This window comes from Xiphias gladius, chromosome 15 (assembly GCF_016859285.1).
Source record: "Xiphias gladius isolate SHS-SW01 ecotype Sanya breed wild chromosome 15, ASM1685928v1, whole genome shotgun sequence".
In the NCBI taxonomy this organism is placed as follows: Eukaryota; Metazoa; Chordata; class Actinopteri; order Istiophoriformes; family Xiphiidae; genus Xiphias; species Xiphias gladius.
The window spans coordinates 11,341,262-11,358,088 of record NC_053414.1 but is presented as its reverse complement, the minus strand read 5'-3'; the positions used below and the strand labels follow the sequence as shown (position 1 = coordinate 11,358,088).

At 38.7% G+C, this 16,827-nt stretch overlaps 1 long non-coding RNA gene across 2 annotated transcripts in view; it reads left to right on the top strand.

Moving 5' to 3' along the window:
• Positions 1-16,827, top strand: part of LOC120800467 — an 81,158-nt gene that overhangs the window by 891 nt on the left and 63,440 nt on the right. The window lies entirely within an intron of this gene.

Genomic DNA, 16,827 nt, shown 5'->3' with positions numbered 1-16,827 from the left:
CAAGTTACGGTTCTTTTTCTCCTTTTTTTTTTTTTTTTTTTTTTAATTTTACAAAATGAGCAACATTTCTTTAGGTATTAGGAAATACAGGTTTTTTCTGAAAATTGGATGCTTAGCTCTGTGTCTTAAATGTAATGGTAGCAAATGTTAATACATGGGAGTCACAAACATGGGCTAAGCTCTGTTTAATTGTATGCTTGAAAATATTGGCTCAAAAGGTGCAGCTGCTCGCCTTTTTACTGCTATTCCATAGATGTGATGTTTGATGCTTGTGCTGGCTGCTAATTTATGCTGTGTTGCTGCTGCCATCTATTATGTGCAGTATTTTTTGATATTAGAGTTTTATGGGATGAATCGATTTTGCTATTATGGTGTAATGGCTTTACACAATATAATATATTGTCTAATGGCTTTAGAAATGTAAACATGAGTGTTGTCTTGCACACGGCCCATTCGCATATTTATTTTCCTGTAATAATGGATTTGAGGGAAACTCAACATGTCTATTGTCATTCATAGAATACGTAGTCACTTTCACACATTCTCCCCATACTTACTATTTAGCTAAGCACTAGAGGAATATCTGAACTCAATGGCATTAGGTATGTGAGAGCTTGTTTTACTATCATTTATATCATAGTTAAATATAAACTGTCACAGCGCCTATTCTATGGTTTACACTGCTACTACTCCACACAGCCGCCAAACGTTAAGCTCTTATTCCTAAGTCATGAGGATCTGCTTTTTTTACGAGACATTTCATATGTACATCTAACACAAATGCGTAACCATAATTACTGCAGTATAAATGAGATGTCTAAGTTTGCTGCTACACATGAGGTGGATTCAGCTGTATCAGTATCAATTCACTAGTTAGCTTAGTCCCCTTAAGGTCTGAGGTGCATTGTTGGAGAAAGACCATAAGTCAGCTGAAGCCTAGGCAACACACATTGCTACAAACATTGCTTCAACACTGCTGCTGCTCATCCAACGTTTCATGAGCCCCACCTCCACCCCGGTTTCCACCTGTAGACTCGGATTCTCCTTTGGAGGAGTTTATCATTGTCAATCCCCAATCTTGTCTGTGCTGAGCTTGGTGTTTGCCTGCAGGGAGTGATTGAGGTCAGACTCAAGACACCAAATAGTGTTTTCTCTGTATCCATGTGATGACACCACCATTCGATTGATAAGGTGGCAGACTTTGCTTATCTGCAGTTGGCTAGTGTATGATGTTTATGCAATCCATATATTTAAGATGTTTCAATTTAGGAGTTGAATCATCGCTTCCAGGCCTTCATTTCTCTGTTATGATCAATGTGGGTCTCTCTTGCTGCCTGATCATTTTGTATGCATATTGTTTTGCATTGAATGCTCTCGCCTATTTTTTTGTTGTGGTCTATTGTTCTGTCTGTTTCATGTGTGCTTTGATGCAAACAAATTGCCTTCCCAGAACAAATAATACTGAAAGTGAACTGAACTGAACTCAGCTTAAGTGAATGAATAAATGAACGAGTCTTAAGTACCAGTCAGTCTCTGACTGCGCTATTTGGGGATTTTGAACAATAACAGTTGAGTGAATATCTGCTATTGTTCCTTTGCAGCAATTTGTGGTATTGAAGTTTCTTTAAATATGAAATCTGGAACTTCCTGCACTGAGTTGCTCTCTCTAGTAATGAGAAGTAGCTGAAAATGATGTTTGAACCACTTGAGAGATGGTGAGTTGTTGTGGATGGGTCTTTGAAAGCCTGCTGTTTATATGAACATTGCAGGCATTGCAAAACTAGGAAAATGGGACAGCTACTGAAGTTTGAAACTGATGGGCTGATGCTATTAATTTCAGTGTGTGATTGTACAAACTTGGTGTGAAAAGCATTGCTGCAAATGTACTTTTTTTTTTTTTTTAACAGACTATTGCCATTGTCAACCAAGACAAGTGTGGTTTGACAAGCTGTTCAACATTTCTCAGTAGCAAAGGATGGAGATTATAACCACAAAATATACCAGTTTCTCGTTTGTTTTCTAGTCTCCATCACACAGAAGGATGTGTTAATTTAAAAAAATGAATCATTGCCTTTGTGATTAACTCCATGCCAAGGCTCTCAATGAGCAATAGTACTTAATCCTGCAGTCCTATTTTAGCTGTATGTATCTGGTGCTTACAGTAGGTAATGGTTAATTTATTATGCTAATAGTCCATATTTATTGGCAAGATTCACTTAGTGAAAGGGAAATACCGTATCTATATATTATAAAGGACGGTAGAGAAGCCCCTTTGAATGCCTTTGACTTTACATGGAGGTGACAGTTGTACCAAAAATCCATGCCTAATGTTGGAGGCTGAGGCTTTCCAGATGGATTTTTTTAAATTTTTTTTATTTAGATAAATGGTTTCACCCACTGTTTCATCAACGACAACTAATATTAAAAAGAAACATAGCAGTTTTGGTTACTTTTTTGACATTATGTAAAGTATGATGTAAAGTGAAGTCCAAGATCAATTTCTGTTGTTTCTTGATCTAATACAAAGAGAGTACAGATGGCAGAACACCAGGTGAGTATACACAGCATAATACATCCATTGATTAAGAAACAGCTCTAACATAGTTTCTACCGAAATTATAGAAGAATTTTTAGATTATATTAGATTGATCTTTATTGACATTGCATGCAGTAAGTTCCAGTACAACCTAACTCAGTTTAGCATCTACCCAGATCATGCAAACAGCAGCAAAAGTACAATGAAGATTTATAAAGAGAAAATAATGTACAGATTGAATACATCAAAAGGGTAGTGATAAAGAGAGAGGATGTAACTGTGACATATTCTAAATAAACAAAACAGGATGCAAACAGGTAAAGCAGGTACGCTATGTCAGTATTTAACTATGATATGTAGAGTAGGATCAGAACTAATAAACAGTGCAGTAGAATGGTCTGGCTATGTTACATACAGTATAAACAGTAAGCAGTTCTGAAATATGTTCAGTTGAATTTGATCAGAGTTAAATACAATCAGTTAAATATAGATAACGGGGAGTCAAATACCTCAGCAACAGTAGTGTAGTTATAGTCGTGCAAAAGGGGCAAATGTAATCAGTCCATGAGAGACTGTGTGTTTATGTGTATATGTGAAATGGAGATTAGTTTAACATTATTTCTTTTTTTAATATGAGATCATATTCAATGGTAAAATGTCTTTATAATTTAAAAACTATGGAATAACCAAACTTCACACTATTCTTCATGTTCATTCTTTATTCTCTCTGCTTAGCACCAGTAAATGTGAATATGAGAATGACAGGTAATTGGAATTTAACATTTATCACTATGTTTGCTGATGATTGTCTGATTTTACTTTTTGAGAGTGGATGGAACACAAACATAGAACAGAAGAGAACAAAGTTTAAAATTCCTAAAAACATGGAGAACAGATAGATTATTTTTTTAAAAATGTTTCTGTCTACAGCCTGGCCAAGAATTCCCAAAGAGCTCATCAAGGCGATGAAGCTATATTTCTACAGACAGAAACATTCAGATCTGCGTTCCCTTTGACATCCTCCTATCTCTCTTTGTGTCAGTGTGGTGCAAAAAGGGAAGTGTATATGATAAATGTGCAATTGAGCAAAGTGGAATAAATAATAGCAGACTTAAATAATCATTAAGCAATGTAACTTATGTTTGTAAAAATTACATTTTGATGGTTTCATGTGCATTATGTAAAAACAAATAGATGATGATGAATTAGAGTAGGGTTGCATTAAACTACAGCCTCAAACATGATCATACAATTAAGGACCGCAACTAATGAATATTTTTAATTAATCTTTCATTCATTATCATTTATACTTTTTCATCGATTAATCTGCAGCGTAGAGTGAAAAAATGTTGAATAATGCCTGTCAAACTATCCTATGGCACGAGATGATGACGTCAAATATCTGACCAAAAGTCTTAAACTCCAAAATATGAAAGAGGTACTGCACACTTTAACATATTTTTGAGCTGTAAACTAAATGCTATGACTGTACTGTAATGAAACACATCAGTGCTCTTTTTGATATTGACATTCCTTACCAAAGTTATAAAAATTGGCATTTCATGTCTTGTAAATAGCTCAACACGCCACCTACTGTTTTAAAACATCCTGAACCTTGCAATGCCAATGTTGACATAGAATCAAAGGTTTGGGATTTATTTACGTCATGGAGTTTTGTATTAAAAAAAAAAAAAGTTAACATCCTCTAATCAGAGGTGGTCGACCCACCTCCCCCAGCACCCGTCCTTGAGTGGGAGTCTGTACAACCATGCTCATTTCCAAATATATACTGATTGAGACTCATCATTCACAGGAGTTTATGCTGTATTTTGCTAATCCTTAGTATTTTTCAATTTTGGCGCAGTGTTTCAGACTTCTGCTTTTGACAACTGTAGAAGCACCACCGGACTGCATTCTTTCTCTCCAGACCCTCATGCGGCTCGGCAGTGGTTTGCAGATGGCAGCAGGTCCCTCGATAGCAACACACTGCTATGAACATTTGCAATCGGCATTTTTCGTGAGAGTGCTACTCTAACTACATGCTTAGTTCCGAGAGCTCTGGCTTCAAGCATCACTGGCGCTGGAGCCAACGGCTTAAATTGATGCAGCTTGGGACCACCATCGTCCTCCACCACACTAATGTCCGCTTCAGGGGATTCTGCAGGGGAAAAGGCCTCCACCTCAAAAAAGCCCTTTAGTATAGTTGCCTTGCGATTCTTGTCACTCTACATTTTTCTCTGGCCTGGGGATGTCACTAAGCAACTCATGCCTCACACATCCACGATCCAGCTCCCCCTCTCAGCCCCTTGCCCACTTATTGGCATTTTTCAAAATTATGAAGTGGGTGAAGTTAGACTTGGGTCTTTACACTTATGTAAGCCCAAGAAAAAAGCAGAACATTTTTCACATTTGATAAGTTGGAACCAGGAAATGTTTTGACATTTTTGCATAAAAATGACTTTAACGATTAATCCTTTGTCAAAATAGTTGGCGATTCATTTTCTCCCATTCGATTAATTGATTAATCCACTAATCGTTGCAGCCCCTTATCTTCAAAAAGACTTAAAGCATTTCTTGCAGAGCTACAACACTATATTGCATTAGATTGCACAGGTGTTGCTGATATTGTGTCCAACCTCTGCATATTTGTTGTTGTGATTTGCAGCAGTAACTAAATTGTATGAAACCATAACTGTGAAACACGTGAAAGGTGTATCTGGCAAATGGTTAATAGCACGAATGATCAAAGTGTGACAGATCAGGCTCAGGTCCCATTCACATAATGGCCACAGGGAAGCAAGAACAACAAAGCTAATGTGAGAGGCAGGAGGATTGTCTTTTGATTTAGCTGTGTAGCATTAAAAAGATTCATGCCTAGATGACACACGGTGCTGATCAATTTTTCATGTTGAGTAAGGGAGATAAAACTGTGCTCAGTGTTAAAAAATATCTAAAGGATAAGGCTGGTGATATTCTACTGATTATTTAAGAAATCAAACTTTCGTGATTGGGTTTGTGCCCTTGAATCCAGGCTTTTTTAAAAGATACTGTAGTGTCAGGTGCCTGCAGCCAAAATCAACAGTATATACATATGTGCCTATAGTGTTTGATACCCTTTAATACTCTCGTTAAATTGGGAGGCCTGCATATATTGTCTACATATTCATCCTCGTTTCACACCAACACCTAGGTAGCTGATGGGTTCATCCAAAACACCTTCTGCCTCTTACCTCCTTTCTCGTGATTGGTCATTGCTGTTTGTCTTATATTCTTTTTATGTCTCTAGAATTTCATGGTCTGTAAAATGTGCCGACAATGTTCTTGGACCTTGAAACGCTGACCTTTTGTGTCACGTTTTTTCACATTGCATCCCCTTTTGCACATTGACTGAATTGAAGAACATTTTGTACTTCTTTTGTCAGTATTCCGACAACTTTTCTGTAAAGTGTGAATACTGTATTTTTCTGTAATGTCAACGAATCCCATGAAAATACTAAAATAAACCCTTTAATCTGTCTCAATACTTTTTGACTTCCCTAGTCTGTCTATGGCTCTCAGACCCAAGCCCATTTGTTCCCAGTTAAAAAGTAAATTTAACAGGGGAACTGTAGCTGTTAGCAAACATCACTCAAACAGAAGTATAGAGTGCATTTGTTGCACTATATTCAGCTGTGGATTTGGTGCTCTTGTGAGTGTTTCTGGCACCAGAACAGTGTTAGTGAGACTTAATCAAAATACAGTGTCCATGTTCATTGTAATGAAGAAACATGTCACCCACTGTAATGATCTCTACGACAAAGAGGAATAAGATACAGCATATCAGGCTTTGGCTTTAGGAGGATCAGTTCACTATTGCTTTTGATCTTTCATGGGATTTGATGAAAATAAGAAAAATGTAAAACAACACCACAGCAGATACAGAAAAATTGAGTACTATCTCATGATCAAATTCCTTTATTACCGTATACGTCTGACAGTAGTGCCAGGCCAGATTTGGCATGATGTACAGTATATCTTTGATCTGGAAGTCAGTCACTGTCTAGTATTACCCTATTCCCCAACTTTCCTGGCATGTCCCAATCCCAGCATGCTCAGCTCAACTGGAGGGGCTTTGTAGGAGTGATAGAAAGTTAGTAGAAACATCCTAAATCAGCCGTAGAGACTGATCAAAGTACTGCATTGTTGGACTGAAATTGGACTTGGACTGGCTTTGGCAAGCTGAATAGAAGGCAAGTCTGTCCTGTCTGGTGTCATTTCGAGCTCAGTGTTTTGAATGATTCATCATACAGAGTGTGGAAATGACAAGGGAAAAGTGCAAATAGAGAGTTAGAAATTCTTGGTTTAGATGTTTCTACCGGAGGGGGCCAAGGTGTTGTTATTCATATGCAGATCATAAAGTCTTTGAACGCTCTATGCTAGCTGTTTCAGTTCTGAGTCGATTTCCCACTTTTTGTGTTTCACTTTTCTTTTCTCTGCCTAGCATAAGTTGGAGATCAGCAGCCCTCTTTTTCTCTTTCACAGCCTGTAGTTGGAGTGAATCTCATACTTGTATAATATAACGGCATGCAGTCACTTGTATATAACAGATACGAAGAAAAAGAGACCACTGAACTTATGCTAAGCAGCCTCGCAAATTATACAATGCTCCCTTACAATGTCCTCTGTTTCTAAGGACTGAAGATACAAGATACTCTCTGAATGGCATCCAAGGCTATCTTTATTCAAAGAGACTGTTGCTATGTAGGACTGTTGCTATGGGGGAGTCTTTTTACCCTCTCACTGACATGGACAGCTGTAGCCTCGCCACAGGGAGGAGCCCTTTCTCTCCCTTCTTCCTGTTTCCATGTTCCCTTAGGAGTTCAACCTGGGGGAGTTAGTCCTGCTTCCCTCTTCACAAATAATTAAAATAAAACAGTGACTCACTAACTCTGAGAAAGAAGGCAACTGACCAAGTTCAAGAAGAGACCGAAGGGTAGAAGTTTACAGTAATGCAGCAGATACCATTGTCATTTTGAATAGAAGCTTTGTGAATATTGAATCAAATCCCATAGTTTCTACATTTTGAAGGCCTCAAGGCATGCATGTTGTTCATAAACTTTGAAGCATGCTCTAGAAACAGATGATGTTATGCCTGATTGCAGTGGATCATTGTGTAGTTCCTGACATATTGCATAAGCTCGCGCAAGAGGTATGTAAGAAGTGCTAAAAATATGGCAGAAAAATTGTTTACTTCATTTGTACAATAACAAATGGTTGGATGGCTGGTTAACAGCCTGTGCTGCCAGACTCTTTTCACATCCAAGTCAGTTGCAGCATTTCACCGTATTAAAATTTACTGAGAATGTAATGATTAATAACATTGGCGTTGTTGGATATAACAAGAGAGTCACTGTAATATTCTGTTTCTACATGGACAGCCTGGGTTTAAAGAGAAATCTTACTTTAATCACATTTTTTATTATGACAGGAAAGGTGGGATTTATTAGTAATAGGGATGATAAGTGTGTGTCTTACGGACACTCACCTGGAGGACATAGTTGTGTCTCAGTTTTCTCTCTGTTACCGTTTTACTCTGATAACTATATCAACTTCGTGGGTGCTGTTATAACAAAAAGCATAAAAATATACTTAGCATTTAGTGGATTGCTGGTACAGTACGGGGCATTAATCACCTGTGTACCCTGAAAATTTTGTTATTGTATGATTGTACAAGTGTGTTTGACTTGCACTATGTTTTACCTTGAGAAATGCTCACACCTTTTTTATTTTATTTATTTATTTTTTTAAATGTATTTATTTTTTTTAAAGTATGAGATCACTGCCTATGGACAAAGTGGCTGTGGAACATCACTGTGATAGCCAACATGGACTGCAAACAACCTATCATGCTTAAATAGCAACCCTGTCTAGTAGAAGTTATGTTTATATACTTCTTATATGTTTTGCCATATACCTTTTTGAAGGAATCATAATGCTGCCTGGATCATGTTCAGTGGTAATGCTCAGAGATGGTAGGGAGTTATTGTCAAGGGTGGGAGTTTAAAAAAAAAAATCAATCAATCAATCAAAATTTGCAAGACTCTGGAGTCAAGGGTTTGCATCCTGAGTCAAGTGTTGGGTTAGGGTTTATACTTTGGTTAAGGTTAGGGAAAGATTGTGATTTTGGTTAAATGTTTGTTAGTATATTATTTCTGTCTTGTCTCATGCTTCAAGTCACTTTGGATTTGACGTGAATATTTAACAAGACTACAATCTTTCTCTAACGTCAACTGCTGTGAGTGCCTAAACACAACCATAAACCCTTTAGCATGCTTTAGTTGCTACAGGCTGATATTGGAGGGGAGATAAATTTAAAAAAAATGGATTTTCACTGACTATTTTACTTGTACATTTAATATAAACACACTTTGCCGATACACTCATTAAAAATGTTTTCTCATTATGTTATAAAAAACATAATCCAGGTAGCATTATGTTTCTCTCAAACGTATTTGCTGCTGTAAATTAGCATATAAAAGTAATTTCGAGGAGTCAGGGTTGACAGAGGGGAAACTTTGGATTGGATTAGATATGTGAGAGACTGAGAGAACTTTTACACTGGTTTCGGAAAGTGAGACAATCAGCCAGGTACTAGAGAAAATCATCAAAAGTTTGGTGTCATATGCGATGTGATAATTACCTAGGCTTCCTATACCACAGAAAAGTAAGTACGTATATCATTATATGTCATTATAATACCCTAAATGTGCCTAAATCTTTCTCTACACACAAAAAATTAAAGACAAGAGACTGTATCTTTATAATGAGGCAGGTGTTTTGAGAATTTCAGCACTGCCCCCCACTGAGACCTGAAATCAGAGAAAATCCTGGGTTGTAAACCTCCTGAAAACAACCTGCTGTTGCACTTTGGCTCTGCTGCTGTGCTCAAAGATCGGTACTGCGAGGACATATTCAGAATACCATAGTGCCTACCTGTGGCAGGTGTTTTGATGGAGGCCAGAGCTAAGCTGTGCCAGCTGCTGGGAGTGAAACCAGCATCGTCAAGGCAATCCTCCACTCTCCATTTGGAACAACCAGAAAATGTCCACACCTGATTCACTGTTGCTCTGCTGCCAATCTACATGACAAACCAATCACTGAGAATAGTCAGGGCCAGCTGTGGATGCAAACCTGTTTTTAAGATTTTTATTTTTGCTGCAAGTCCTCACTTAACACCTTGTTTCCAGTTAACCCCATGTAGTAGAGTTTGTAGTTAACCCCATGCCGTGAGGGCTGTGAATTCATGATCACTCTTGAAGGAGTAGCTGTGGGCTGATGCTCTTTGTATGAATACCACTCTCGTGTGTTTCATTGAACAGTTTCAGAATAAAGACGAGCCCTGGTTAGACCCTCGCGATTAGTTCCTTTTCAATAATGTGTGCATCCATGTAGTAAAAAAAACACCCCTGTTACTGGTGTTTTAGTCCCTGGCTCCATTTTTCTTTCAGACCTTTCTCTTGTTTTTCTTCCTTGATCATTACACAGTTGCCTCTTTTGCGCTACCCTTTTCTGTCCCCCCAATCTTCTCTTCATCGTTCCCCAGCTCCCTCTTCTCTCACTCTGCTACTTGTCTAACCTTTGAGGGGCTTCATCACTTTGGCTGGTAACAGGCGTCATCATCAGCTCTTCCCCTGTGTTTCTACCTGCAGGCTATCACTCAGCACCCCCACAGGGGGAAAAGACAACCACTAATACCTCACACCAACACAATAGCCCCCACCACCCACACAAAAAAGGCACTAGAAGTTGTATTGGAACAGTGAACTTTAAATAGAGCGCACTCACTTGAGATTACTGGAACAGGGTTACGCTACCAAGCAATCTTGTACTTGGAGTGAGACTTTAAAAGCCCGTTATAACTGGCTCAGTTGTACCATACTCCAGGGTCAAGTACCAGCTTGCTTATCACCCAGAAGCATACCTTAGCTCTGCCATGCTGAAGTTAGCATTGTAACTTCCTGTGTGTGGCAACACTATATTTGAATCCCTCTGTATATAAACAGTCTAACATAATTTACTATAGAGTTACATTAAGCATATAAAAGCTAGTTATTCATATTGTTCATTTACAAGTAAACTAATTCCTTGGTGTATAAACAGCGTTATAATCTAATACTTGTAATACACATATTTAATAGACCATGTACAAATGATTAATAGGGGGACGTTTACTGCTACAGTCTTACTTGGTCTGGCATGACCAGTAGTTTCTGGCTAATATTAGCTGATGAATTTGTTGTGTAACTGACATTACTGATAATCAACTTGTGACTTTTCTCTTGTACTACTGTTACACTACTTTTTACCATTTATCATTATCCTATAATTGTCATTTGTGGCCACAGTGGCTGTTATTCAGCAAAAATGCCATGCACTTTAACCCATAAAACAACAAAATAACACAATACAAAAAAGCTTTTAAGACCATGCACACCCATGGTAAACCGACACAACCGATGATTTTAGTTCTTATAATGCATAATTTTTACCTTATTGGATATCCTCTCAGGACTGTGTCGGCCTGTAAACACTGTGCTTGATTGACATCTTCCTGTCTCTACTTTTGTGTGTGTGTATATATTTATGTGTGTATATCTGTGTGTTTATGTAGATATATATGTGTGTGTGTGTGTGTGTGTGTGTGTGTGTGTGTGTGTGTGTGTGTGTGTATAATGTGTGTATATGTGTATATGATATATTCATTATATTGTAGAAGAACTCATTAGTGATTTTCCAGTTTGAAAAGAGAAATTTTGAAAAATCATGTTTCAGCTCAAAACAAGAAAATTGCAAGGCTTTTTAAAAAAAATCAGTTTTCAGTCTGGCCTCATTACATCCCCAAATTGGTTCAGTAAGAAGTTCGAAGTAACGATCAGTGATTTGATTAACGGGACAAGAGATCAAGGGAGAAAGGGAGGCAATTTCACACAAAAGCTTGCAGACATGCTTGCACACAAACAAGATATGTCTCTTTTTCTTTCACCAACACATAAATAAATTGCTCTCCAGTCTATCTGTGTGGCAGGCTCTATTGTCCCATTAATGTGTGCTGCCTAGAACCCACCTCCTTTCCATCCCTTTTAACTCCACTGCATACTCTTGTGGGAGGAGGTGGTATGTTGGCCAAAGCAAAGGGTCCCACACCTCTATAGGTGGGGATAAATTAGCCCTCATCAGGCACTCAAATCACCATACTTTTAATAGACTCAGTCTCTGGTAGTATGTTTTGGACCACCAGGGCCAGTAGTAAGCCCCTCCCAGGAAGTGAGAGGGAGTAATCTGGGCCAGCCCTCCAGGCCAGCACCAAGTGACCAAGTCCAGCCCTCCACAATAGATATGACAACCTCCAGGGCAGCCTCTCTGGAGAGCTGCTGAAGAGATGACTAACGATTACACACAGGCGTCCACACATCAGGGTCCCCCTCTTCTTCTGCCGCAGTGCCCTGATTATTCCTTTTTTGTGTTGCTCTATGTGAGCAGACAATGACAGAGGATGCAGCAAAAGAAGGGAGAAGGAGTGATAAATGTGAATGAAGAACAGTAAGAAGAGAGACGAAGGTAGTCAGAGAAGTGCTGGGATAAGTGTGTGTATGACTGAATAAAATAACAAGATGAGAGTGAAAAGCAGAAATACATGGTCCAAAGCCTGTTTGCTGGCAGGCCCACTTAGGGAGCGCCAAGGGGCGAAGGCCCCCTATTCAGGACTTGCCACCAAGTGGTCTGTTCCCACAGCTAAACACAGGCACAGCCAGGGGCACCACTGAGGCAGAAGAGAGAGTCTTTTCACTCTCTGAAAAGAAACTGTCCTCCAGAACAGGAGTGCCTTCATTTCTTCTCTCATTACTCTCTGCTCCTTTTTTTTTATCTCTTACAAGCTCTTGTTTGAATTATCACCATGGCTGCTTGTACAACACCTACAGACTTTTTCATCCTGTGAAGAAATGAGACCTTTTGTATACGGTTGTTGCTACAGTCATTTAGCACTGAACTTAAACTTTTTGGGGGGATTTTCTGCTGGGGAGGTTTGTTCTTTTGGTACAGATTTTAGGTATAGCCTGGCCAAATCTGGATTTTTGAGGGGGATACCAATAAAGATATTTGAGTGTTTAAAAATCAGATAATGACATATCGGCCAATAGATATTTTTTACATGAATGTATTACATAAACATTTCTGATGAGGATACATTATTTACATATTTTTCAAAAGAATTTTGAACAAGGCTAAAAGGCAAAAATGAAGTCCCTCTGCAGAAGATGCTTTCTCAGTATTTTAAAAAATTGTAATGGTGACACTGTAAATGACCTCAAACCTATCTTTTCATTTCAATCTGTACAGACATTTTACTGCACTGAGTGACATTTCATGTTCCATGTGCAGTACACACATACCAATATATCTGCAACACGCTAATATTAGTTCATATATCGGCCCAGCTGATTTATCGGCCTATCCATCTTACTCAGTGGTACTTTTCTGTCTGCTCAGCCCTGTTGGTCATCAGGAGTCATGCTAATAGAGCGTTATTCTCTTTTATTGTAAACAAATGTGGAAATGGGTCTTTTTCTGTTTGTCAGACCTGCCAAGTATTAAGAGGGACTTACATATTTGGTAGCTTAATCAAGAGAAATGCATTTACAGTATTCAGTCACTATTCCTGTGGCATTGATTCATTTTTTTTTTTTTTTTAATCTAGACCTCCCTCTTTGCTATTTCTCATTAAATCTATACATACACAAATATAGCTGAGAATGTTTAGATAAAAGCAATATACAATATGATATTGTGAAGGAGGAACTAGGGATAGAAAAAGCTTATCTAAGAAAAGGGGAAAAAAGACAATGTAAGTAGCAGATAGTGGGGAATGTGAGGGAATATACACGGTCTTGTGGAATTTATGTTGTCATCAAATGTCCTGTTTGTCAAGGTAGTGAGCTATAGCGGAGTCAAGCTGCAATTTAAGACGTCATTTTTGAACACGGGCCAAATATCCATTCTCAAACTGTTAGACACTATCAAGAAACTCCCAGGGACACTTGAGTGCCTAATGAAAGCCCAATCTGGAAGTTCCTGAAGTGCTACATACCTTTCTCCAGTCTTATAAATGTTGTCTGTGCACATGTACAGTAGGTACCCCATATCATACATGGGAGCAGAATGCAAGCGGTGTGGACCACTGTCTCACTCACTCAGTACAGCTTTTTTGGATTCAGTAAAATATTAAATTAAACTCAGGTTCCGTCTAGCAGTTTCATGTCCTTCAGGGAGTCTGATGTCAAAAATCAAAAAGGAGCTTTGTGCCTCTGTGAGACTGAGAGCAAGTTTCTTTAGAAGTTTTAACTGAAAGCCGCTGAAATGAAACTGTGAGAACAGTATTAGACAACAAATTAAATGATAGTGGTTACAACTAAGGATGGGCTTCAATAGATGTTTCGTTTTTGGATCCAGTTCCAAGTTGGTAAAATAGCTGGATTCCTTAAGCGCCATGGCCACCGAATGCCTAATCAAACCTTTCATTCATGATGTCTTAGATATTGTCTTTTGCCTCTTTCTGACCTCTTTCTGGTGATGTATAGAAATGTATATTTTTTGAATGATAAAGTAAAAGTGAGTGTCTCCCCTCAACTCCTGTCTGCTTTCCCATAAAGACAGACAAACAAAAAAACAAACCCCTCGTCAAAAAAACAAAATGTGAACAGTAAAGTAGCATGGTGTGTTATAAGTGAAAATTATTTTCTATTCTCCAGCTAGTGCTTACCTGACATTCACTCCATACTTAACGTTTACGTTCCTGTAACTTTCTGTGTTTACTAACGTTGTTGCCCTCATCTTTCTTGACCTATTCCATCCATTTTTAGCTGCTTTGCTCATTTCTGTGCCTGTTTTCTAGTGCAAAATAACTTTGCAAGACAAGCTATTTTTGATGATTATAAATTTCTGTCTGGGTAGAGCAGCTCACAAAACTTTGTGCTATAAAGGCATCACAAATCACAGTCTACTTTTTGCCTGCTGCATTGTCGTCTGCTCACTCGTTCAATATTTGCTCCTTTCGAAATGTGAGGACTAAATAAAAAAATGCGTCTTTGATGGTGGACACATTTTTGTATGAGATGTGTTGTTTTTGTGGGTTTCAGTGATCTCGAGGTCTGTTATGTGCTTTAGGCAAAATGAGGTGGATGTTAAATTTCGCACCTTCTTACCTCAGCTTTTTAGCTCTGTGAGATCCGCCATATTTCTTACACTCTGTGTGTGTTTATAAGTGTGTGGGTGGTTATTTTTGCCAGTTTGTTGCAATGTCCTGTATTATGTGCGTCACTAAGCTGTGACACTACAGCATTTCCAAAGCATGTGTGGCTGTTTTCCTTCGCTCTCTGTAGGAGATGCGACTTGCGTGAGAGTTGCCATTATTAACAAAGCCATAACATTTCTGTTTAGCAGAGACAGGAGGAGCTTGACCTTGGTATTTTCTGTGAGGTTCTCTTGGGTGGTTTCTGATGAGAAGCAGGCGATATTGTGACCCCCACACAGGTCAGGGACTGTGAGAGATTGGACTTGTGTTCTGATACTGACTGTGAAGTGTTTGTTAAGACGTCATGCTGGGATTCATGTTTTCCAAAGGGACTCGGTGAAATGGAAAGAAGAGATGGAAGCAGCAGGGAGAGATGGCCTGATTACTATAGTTGTTACTGAGCTATTGGACAGATGAATTTTGTGGGTCTTCCACTGTGTGCCATGAAAAATTTCTTACAGCCTTTTAAGTATATAAATACCGAGCAACTGATAGAGTTCCTCTGCAGCATCCCTACTGCTTGGTACCTTATGGAGTTTCCAAGATCCATATCTTGTGTGGAAAAGTTATTTTGTCTAATGGGATTAAATTATTTCAGTGTGTGCACTCGTTTTGGGCAGCTACCTCATCTCTGGATGTTTATGAAAGAGATTCATAAAAGCGCATGTGCTTTTGCAAATTAGAAGTAAATGTTATTTCCAGGAGACAGGGTTGGTCTGTGAGGATGACCCTTGTATTTTTGTGCTAACAGCAAGAATTACACTGTATACCGTAAATTTTTCTCCATTTCACAGTGGCTGTGTGCATCTGATGTGGGCAAGCTGCATGGTAGAGGAGTGCATAAAAGAAAGTATCTTGTTCGCACAAGAAATAAAAAATTCAGGAGCTCGGTAGTTTGTCATAGAGTTCATTCTCATTTTTAGGGCTGCCACTCACAACTATTTTACTATCTATTTAATTTATCAACCATTTTACAGATTAGTCGATTAATCTAAACGATCCTCCCTACACTTAGGCACTATTCTGGATAATGGACTGCCAGAAAAGGCAGAACCACCCTGTGTGTTCTCTCATCAGGTCCTCGTGCATAGCAGTAATGCTGCTGTGGTATGTCATCAAAACTTTGCACGGTGTACAAACCACCTTTTTGTTTTGTGATAATTTGAAGTACTCCCATACTTTCGACACCTTGGGTCTTTGGAAACTTTTACACTGAACTGAGTCGGACTCTTCTGCAGCTGACATTTTCTAAAACTGTGTAGCGTTGACTGGAACCGATCAATGACTGGAGCCAAGAATGACTGTCACCATGACGCAGCAACTATGCAGTGATATTGGGGGAAAAACATTTGTTACATTGAATTGAAGTATTTTAGAAAAAATTTAAAACTCTATAAAAATATAGATTTTTCAGCATCATAGTTATCGATTACTGAGACTAATCGGGCAGCCCTACTCATTTTATGTTATTTTTCAAACTAAGAACCTTTGCTCTGTTGTTTTGTGTTGCTTTTTTTAAATCCTTTCTCTCTCCCTCTATCTCTCTCACTCCATTTCTGTGTCTCTCTCCTCTTTTTCCTTATGTTCCAAAATAGTAATTAGTAGAGAATCTCACTGGCACCAGAACACAAAACCACAAAAACATGGAATCTGTGGCTTTGGGGGCAGCTGCCTCTTAAAAAGTAAGCATATGGCAGACACCCTTTTTTTGGAATGCAACAAACTGGTTTGGGGTATGTTGCATTCCCCCTAATCCCCCATCCCAACCCGTTCCTCATCAAATTGGCTCATGTTTGCGTCCATCACCCAAATTGTTATTTATAGGTTCACATTAAGTCCAAATATGTCAAGACCTCTCTCTCTCTCTGTGTGTGTGTGTGTGTGTGTGTGTGTGTGTGTGTGTGTGTGTGTGTGTGTGTGTGGGGAATGGTGGGACAATGGGAGTTTCATTGATGTCTGATGC